Source organism: Oryzias latipes, chromosome 4, assembly GCF_002234675.1.
Source record: "Oryzias latipes chromosome 4, ASM223467v1".
NCBI classification, from domain to species: Eukaryota; Metazoa; Chordata; class Actinopteri; order Beloniformes; family Adrianichthyidae; genus Oryzias; species Oryzias latipes.
In genome coordinates, this window is record NC_019862.2 from 17,571,899 (window position 1) to 17,581,311 (window position 9,413).

The 9,413-nt window shown below is 40.2% G+C and overlaps 1 pseudogene; it reads left to right on the forward strand.

Moving 5' to 3' along the window:
* Positions 1 to 405: 405 nt before the first annotated feature.
* Positions 406 to 3,239, forward strand: LOC110014954 (annotated as a pseudogene).
* Positions 3,240 to 9,413: the final 6,174 nt, after the last annotated feature.

Genomic DNA, 9,413 nt, shown 5'->3' on the forward strand with positions numbered 1-9,413 from the left:
GTAGCACACAAAATGCTCCAACACAGAGATACAAAACAAGTTGGCTTAAATAGACAGACAACCCAATGAACTAAGAAGGTCCAGCTGTGGACTCTAGCAGGAAGCACAGGTGAGTGGGCGGAGCAAGAGGGAGAAGCCACGGCAGACCTGCACAAGATCACACAGTGAAAACCAAAAACAAAACAAGCAGAACGTGTCACGTACATCTTCTTACAATTTCCACTGCTTTCAAATGAGTGTGCAATTGCGCACACGGGCAGCTAAGAGGGAACAGTGATGGTGGGAGTCCTTGATGATGCGTTTGGCTCTGCTCGTGTAGCGAGAGCTGGCAATGTCCTCTAGGCTGGGCCGGGGGGAGCCGATGATTTTCTGGGCCGAGTTGATCAACCCCTTACCTGTAGTGTGATGCAATACGTCAAGATTCTCTTGTGTGTAGAATGAAGTTATAAGAAGGTTTTAGGGTTATGCTTCAGAGAGCATAAAGATACAAAAAAGTCCATAGAGCGCAAGAGAATGAGCAGGAAAATTTAGCAAGTGGTAAAATATGAAAACTCCTTTTAAAAAGCATGTTGTCAATTTGACTGCTATGGTAAATCCAGAAGAGTTACCTGAAGACCCAGATTTCTAATGGGTTTTGAAATGAGAATGATAAAACAATGTTATCAAGAAATATACAAGCATTCAGGAACCTATTGATCCGTAGTTCTTTTTTAACCTAATTGTGATGTTGCTAATGTTTAAAGCAGTCAAAATGACCGCCTTGGGTGTTCTTGTGTTGATGCACACAAACAGTTGTTTTTGTGTTTTTGTCTCTGTAGTTCTACCCCAATATTATCTGAGGAACTTTCTGGTGAAAGAGGAGGATGCTGAATCCTCCACAGATAAAAGAGCAACAGGAGGAGGTCTACACCAGCCAGGATGAGAAGCATCTTGATCTGAAGCAGGAAAAGGATACCTTGATGGTGACTCCTACATCTGAGGACAATGACCATAATGAGGCCGATCTTCACTGTCAGCAGCTGCTAACTTGGAGCTTTGATGCAACTGATGGTCAGAGAAACGAAGGAAGAGAGCATGGAGAATCTAAACCAACTACAGATGGAGAGACAAACCCACTGAAAAGAGATGGGAGGAGCAAAAGTACTGTCAGAAATGTGGACAGCTGTCACAGATCAGATCAGTCTGACACTGAGTCAGAGAAAATGTTAGAAAAACATGCTATTGAAAACAATTTAAAGGAAATAAATCTGGAAGAAAATACAAGAATCATAACAGTAGAGAAACATTGTTGTAAAGAGTGTAGAAAATGTTTTACAAATGCCAAAAGTTTAAGGCATCACATGAAGATCCACAAAGAAGAAAAGCCTTTTTCCTGTGAAGAATGTGGGAGACGTCTTACTCAAAACAGCACCCTCACTAAGCACAAACAAGTCCACACAAGAGAAAAGCCTTTTTCCTGTGAAGAATGTGGAAGAAGTTTTACGGAGAAAAGCAACCTCACTCGGCACAAGTGAATCCACACAGGAGAAAAGCCCTTTTCCTGTGAAAAATGTGGGAGACGTTTTACTGAGAAAAGCAGCCTCACTAAGCACAAACGAGTCCACACAGGAGAAAAGCCTTATTTCTGTGAAAAATTTGGTAAAAGTTTCCCTCTGAGACGAACCTTAGATGTTCACATGAGAATCCACACGGGAGAAAAGCCTTTTCTTTGTGAAGAATGCGGTAGAGGTTTTACTGAGAAAGGCAAGCTCACTAAGCACAAACGAGTCCACACAGGAGAAAAGCCTTTTTCCTGTGAAATATGTGGTAAAAATTTCACTTACAGACAAACCTTAGTTGTTCACATGAGAATCCATACGGGAGAAAAGCCTTTTTCTTGTAAAGAATGTGGTCGATGTTTTACTGAGAGAAGCCACCTCTCTCAGCACAAACAAGTCCACATGTGAAGAGCTTTTTTCTTGTGAAGAATGTGGGAGCATTTACATTGGCAGAAAAAAAAACTAACTTTCACATGAGAAGGAAGATGGACTGTGATTGTCCATCTAGAGATGGCAATAACAGCAGCAGACCCTGTATTTTTTGTATATAAGTCATATTTCTCTTGTATGGTTAACACTCGGGTTCCCTTTCATTTTTTTATAGTGAATATTTATTTTCTTTTATTACTATTCTTCCTTTCCAGAATATTTGGTCTAATTGGGGTTAAAATTCTTTACTTGACACAGTGGATTTAATTTGAAAGTCAGCTATAGTTTGATGGTCAATAATGAGAAATTGAACAAGATGAAAGTAAAATATATTAATTTAAGAAAATGTTTCTTTGCTGTTGAAGAAATTGCAACACAAAAAAATAAAGTTTTCAAAAGTTGGAGACGGGCTTCAATGGGAAGCAATTTCCAACTGATCCCCATGTTAAGAATTTTCAACTTTACTCCAAAAATAAATGTATGAAAAAGTAACTCTGGTATTAAAATTGTTTTTATTGCTTTATTTTCTATTCAAAACAGCTGGAGCAGGAGTTAAATTTGTGCAAAAATTGAGCTGATTTGTTTTTCTTTCATTGTCCTTTTTTAAGTTTCTGGTGTGGATGGAAGTTTTTTTCACCCATTATTCAAAGCAATGTGCAATTATCTCTTGTAATTGTCAAATGCCTTTTGCAATTGGAAATTCAATATGGAATATTACAATTCAATGTTACGCTTTAAATCAAATATTAAATAAAAAGAATATCAAGTTACTACCGAGGTCTGCATAAGAACATCTCTGAAAGCACACCACGTTCAACATTGAGGCAGATGGACTACAGCAGCAGAAGACCCCACTGAGTGCCAATCCTGTCAGCTAAGAGCAGGATACTGAGGCTACAATTCACACAGACTCACCAAAATTGAATAATCGAAGATTTAAAAAACTTTGCCTCTTCTTCCCTTCTTTTCTTTAAAAAAACAAAACACACAAAAATGTTACCTGGTCTGATAAGTCTCCATTTCTGCTGCTGTGGTAATGATGAGGAGACACGTCTTGTCTTCTGAACGTGAAGTTTTATTCACTCAAATGCTAACTAAATAAGGCTGGCAAAATCATCATCATATATACAGTGGTGGACAAAATTGTAGGTACCCTCAGTTAAAGAAAGTCAATGCTCACAATGCTCACTAAAATGACTTGAAGCGTTCAAAAGTAACAATAAATTAAAATTTATTGAAAATTAAATAATCAAAATCAGCCATTACTTTTGAGTTGTTGATTAACAGAATTATTTAAAAAAACAAACTAATGAAATGGGGCTGGACAAAAATGATGGTACCCAGAACTTAATATTTTGTTGCACAACCTTTTTAGGCAATCACTGCAATTGAACGGTTTCTGTATTTGTCAATGAACCTTCTGCACCTGTCGACAGGTATTTTGGCCCACTCCTCATGAGCAAATTGCTCCAGTTGTCTCAGGTTTGACGGCTGTCTTCTCCAAATGGCATGTTTCAGCTCCTTCCACAGATGTTCAATGGGATTCAGATCTGGGCTCATAGAAGGCCACTTCAGAATAGTCCAACGCTTTTCTCTTAGCCATTCTTGGGGGTTTTTGGCTGTGTGTTTGGATCGTTGTCCTGTTGGAAGACCCTTGACCTGCGACTGAGACCAAGCTTTCTGACACTAGGCAGCACATTTCTATCCAGAATGCCTTGATAATCTGGAGATTTCATTTTACTTTGTACAACTTCAAGACACCCTGTGCCAGATGCAGCAAAGCAGCCCCAAAACAGAACTGAGTCTCCTCCATGTTTCACAGTAGGAACAGTGTTCTTTTCGTTGTATGCTTCATTTTTGAGTCTACGAACATAGAGGTGATGTGCCTTGCCTAAAAGCTCCAGTTTTGTCTTATCTGTCCAAAGGACATTTTCACAGAAGCTTTGTGGCTTGTCAACATGCATTTTTGCTAATTCCAGTCTAGCTTTTTTATGATTTCCTTTCAACCGTGGTGTCTTCCTTGGTCGTCTCCCATGAAGTCCACTCTGGCTCAAACAACAATGAATGGTGCGATCTGACACTGATGTACCTTGATCTAGGAGTTCACCTTTAATGTCTTCGGAGGTTGTTCTGGGTTCTTTGGATACGGTTCCAACCATCCGCCTCCTCAATTTGTCATCAATTTTCCTCTTCCAGCCACGTCCAGGGAGGTTGGCTACTGTCCCGTAGGTCTTAAACTTCTGAATAATATGTGCCACTGTCGTCACATGAACTTCAAGCTGCTTAGAGATGGTTTTATAGGCTTTACCTTTACGATGTTTGTCTATAATTTTGTTTCTAATGTCCTGGGGAAAATTCTCTCTTTGGCTTTCTGTTGTCCATGTTCGGTGTGGTACACACCTTTTCACTAAACAGCAACATGACTATTTGTCTCCCTTTAAATAGGCAGAATGACGCTGTGATGTCAATTAAAGGACATACCTGAGTTCATCATGACCCCCTGGGCAATTAGTTCTCAGTCTTTTATGGAGGTACCATCATTTTTGTCCAGCCCTATTTCATTATTTTGTTTTTTGAAATAATTCTGTTAATCAACAACTCAAAAGTAATGGCTGATTTTGATTATTAAATTTTCAATAAATTTTAATTTATTGTTACTTTTGAACGTTTCAAGTTATTTCAGTGAGCATTTCTTTGACTTAGGGGTACTAACAATTTTGTCCAATACTGTATATACACAGAACAGTTAGACCACGCCCCAAGCAGCTGCAAAAACTGTTGGATGTGAAGCCCAAAGGTAAGGGGCTTCACACACCTGGCCATTTGGGCTGGCAACCAAAATGTCCTCTAGATGGATGAATACGAACCCGAGATCATGTAGCACTGAGTCCATAAACCTTTGAAAAGTCTGGGCTGCACTTTTAAGACCGAAGGGCATGCGCAGGAACTCAAAAAGTCCAAAGTGAGTGATCACCACAGGCTACGTTCACACTGCAGGCGTCACATGTGGACCCAATTCCGATTTTATATATATAATTACAGTATTTGTTTCTTTTAGGTAAGGAAAATCACTCTTGCACAGCTTAGTTTTCCTGCTTGTTCCTAACCTTGCTTTCGTATTTCCATTCCAACATTTGTCCTGATTGCTTTCTCCTGCTGCCAGTTTTTTGCAGAGTTCCACAGGGAGTTTAAGCCAGTACTGATGCATGACCTTAACCTGTTTGGTGAGATCCAACATCTGCAACAGCACCCCAAAAAACACATTACTCTCAGCGACAAGATGATCAAATATTTTTGCAGACATATTTTCTGTTTTTTTACAAGTTTAAATATTAAAAATAAAAAAAAAGTTGTGTGTTGGGTGGTGGTTTATGAGAGCTTTAAAAGTATATACCCACTAAAGTCTTTACTGATGGATTTGTAACCATGACAACATGTCTGCACATCAATGTGGTGATTTTCTCTGATTAAAAGGTCAAAGCTTAGAAAACAGCTGCTCTAACAGAACCTTTCATTAAGTCTTATTAAGAAGTAGGAGATAAAGCTGTGAAGCATTTCTACACATAAGTTGCTTCCTGTTTGACCAATGAGGATTCAAAGACAGGTGACAATCACCAGGATCTACAATGATACCAAGAGAGGAAAAACTACAGATTATTTTTGGAAGTTTTTTTTTGTATTTGTTTATATAGTTTTAAAAAATTGCACCTGCTACTGTCAAAGCAGAAAGGAAAAAATCCTGATTTTATAAATGTGCACATTACTAATAAGATTCGTGCATCTGAAATTTGACTGAAGTCTATAAATAAAGGTTGTTTAAAAAAAAAACGTCTTTGAAAAATAAAATTCCAAACATCGCTGGTCAATCCAGACTTCAATATGTTTCATAAAAATAAGAAATGCCAACCTGTGCTTTCAGTCTGAGCCCAGCAGTCGGCGATGGTCTATATTCCAGTGCGGTTTGTTGACTGCTTTTTGTCTTCTGTTCGTGGAGGGCGGGATTTCCTCTTCCAGATTCTTCCAGACTTCCACGTTCGATAGACCTGATCGATAGGAAGTGTGGAAAAGCAAGAACGATGACTATGCTGGCATTTTTGATGCTATCGTGGCTGATCTTCTTGATTCAGTATCACAAAGTAATATCTTATCTGTCAATAAGAGGTTGTTCCAGAACTGTGAAGACTGTTTTAGATGTCGTTTGGCAAACTCTAATCTGGCCTTCCTGCTTTTGAGGCTCGCTCATGGTTTACATTTTGTGGTAAACCCTCTGTATTCCCTCTGGTGAAGTCTTCTCTTGATTGTCGACTTCAACACACATACACCTACCCCTGGAGAGTGTTTTTGATCTGACCAACTGTTGTGAAGGGTATTTTCTTTACCAGGGATAGAATTCTTTGGTCATCCACCATAGTTATTTTTCGTGGTCTTCCAGGTCTTTTCGCGTTGCTGAGCTCCCCGGTGCATTCGTTCTTTTTAAGAATGTTCCAAACTGTCGTTTTGCCAATGCCTAATATTTTTGCTTTTCTGTCTAATGGTTTTCTTTTGTTTTTCAGCCTAAAGATGGCTTGCTTCACTGATAGTGACAGCTCTTTGGATCTCATCTTGAGAGCAGCAACAGATTCCAATTGCATACAGCACACTTCAAAAACTCTGGACCTTTTATCTGCTCATTGTAATTGGGATAATGAAGGAATAACACACACCTGGCCAACACTCAAGCGTGTGTGTTGGCTCCCCCTCAGGCTGCATCCTGCTGGCAGGCTGGGGTCTTCCCTGTTGCTTGTCAAAGCGAGCAAAGAAGAGGTCCAGTGTGTCTGGGAGATCCCTGCCCTGACTGACCTGTGTGGTGGTTCTGTTGTAGTCAGTCAGAGTCCTGATTCCTCTCCACATGCTGTGAGGGTCGTTGTTGCTAAAGTGTCTCTCTGTCCGTTGTCTTGGGTTGTTTTTGGCTTCCTTAATTCCTTTTGTCAAATTCGTCCGGGCTGTGCTGTATTCTAGCTGGTTTCCTGACCTGTAGGCGGTGTTCCTGGCCTTTAGCAGCCTTTTGCTGCTCACAAGGCCGTGCAGCTCCTCTAGCGCTAGTTTAGCATTAGCCTGTGGTGGGATGTCAAGAGCAATAATCTGGGCGATTGAAAACTCCCTCGGCAAGTAAAGTGGTCTACATTTCACTGCCAGATATTCCAGGTCTGGTGAGCAGTCAAGTCTCTGTGAACACCGACACACACCTGCAGGTCTTGTCGGGGAATATCCTCAGTCGAACTTACTGACGAGTGACCGGCAGTTGGACAGGAAGCGCTGGTTGATGTGGGTTAGCTCTTAGCCTAGCCCGAAAGCTGCCTCTCAGGGGGGGAGAGGGGCGGTTGGTGAGTTGCCCTCTGGAAGTTTGATCTCTGGTGGAATGTCATCAGGGCAAAACAAGCAGCGAGTCTTTGAATTTCCAGTATTTTTTCCCCAAGCAAAGTAGTTCGTCTCGACTGTACTCAATCTGAGCATCCACAGAAATAACACAAAACAAAAATACGAACAAACGGACAAACACGATCAAAAATCCACGAAAAGATGAAAAGTGCCAAGCCACTGCGTGTGCTCGCGCTGCAATCTTATTTTTTTCCCACAAAATAATATCTCGCTCCCACAAAATAATTAATTTGTGCGAACAAAATAATTATTCACGTCATAAGTCATTCATAAAGATAAACATTATTATTTTCCTCGCACAAATAAATTATTTCGTTTGCACAAATTACTTATTTCGAGGGAAGGAAATATTATTTTGTGGGAGCGGAATATTTATTATTTTAAACATGTCAGTTTCTGGGCTCAGTAGCAAACAGTTTTCCAACAGATGTAATTCATTGTTTTAAAATGTGTTTAATAGGTTGGGATTTTTTAATTCAAAAACAACCACAAAAAATGTTTTAGATGCAAGAAATAATGTGCCATTGTCATCACAGGAACTTCAAGCTGCTTAGAGATGGTTTTATAGCCTTTACCTTTACGATGTTTGTCAATAATTTTGTTTCTATTGTCCCGGGACAATTCTCTCCTTCGCTTTCTGTTGTCCACCAAACAGCAGCGTGACTATTTGTCTACCCTTAAATAGGCAGGCAGACTGACTGATTTTGGGTTTGAAAAAAGCTGTGATGTCAATTAAAAGACATACCTGAGTTCATCATGGCCCCCTGGGCAATTAGTTCTGTCTTTTGTCCAGCCCTATTTCATTAGTTTGTTTTTTTAAATAATTCTGTTAATCAACAACTCAAAAATAATGGCTGATTTTATTATTTAATTTTCAATAAATTTTAATATATTGTTAATTTTGAACGTTTCAAGTCATTTCAGTGAGCATTGTGGGCTTTCTTTCTTTAACTAAGGGGTACCAACAATTTTCTCCACCACTTTAAACATTTTAAAATAATTTGTATTTTTTTAATTCAAAAACAACCACAAAAAAGGTTTTGCATGCAAGAAATAATGTGACTTGTGAAGATTTCTTTTAACATTTTTGCCAACAGGCCGAAATCCATTAATATGCAAATTCAATCATGTATGTAATGACCCTACTCAATGCAGGACCTGTAGCATGCAGGGTGCATTTTGTAAATGGATTGTCAGTCCTCCTGTTGGTGAAGAATTAAAGACATTTCTATTTCCAGTAGTCAAGTCAAGTAGTCAAGTCAAGTAACTTTATTTGTCAAGATCTACAATGTTGACACATACATAGAAATTGAAATTGCGCTTTCTCTTCATCTTCAGTTAAACGGGGAGACACCTTCAAATTGCACAATAAACAAACTATAAATAGAAGAGGCTTAAATATAAATATAAAAAATTAAAGTAAAAAAAATGAGGAGAGAATAAAGTGACTAGAGAATAAAGTGACTGAAGTATAGTTACTTAAATTTTTAATGGCAGTAGAGGACTGGTGGAAGGTGCAGACAGTGCTGATGAGGTAGGTGACGTATGTGTGTCAGGGATCAGCAGAGCAGGAGGGCAACAGGGCAGCAGGGGGGGAGGGGGGGCAGGGCTGGGAGAGAGTTCAGCTTCCTGACAGCCTGGAGGAGAAAACTGTCTCTGAGTCTGCTGGTCCTGGCCTGAAGACTGCGTAGTCTTCTCCCAGATGGAAGCAGACTGAAGGAGCTGTTGGATGGATGGGTGGGGTCAGCTGCAATGCAGAGGGCTTTTCGGGTCAGGCGGGTGTTGTAGATGTCCTGGAGGGAGGGGAGGGGGGCACCGATGATCCTCTCAGCTGCCCTCACGATGCGTTGGAGGGACTTCCGGCAGGACGCGTTGCAGGCGCCATACCACACCGTGATGCAGCTGGTGAGGATGCTCTCCACGGCACCTCTGTAGAACGTGTGCATGATGGGGGGAGGGACTTTTGCTCTCTTCAGTTTACGGAGGAAGTAGAGACGCTGCTGTGATTTCCCAGCTAGTGATGCGATT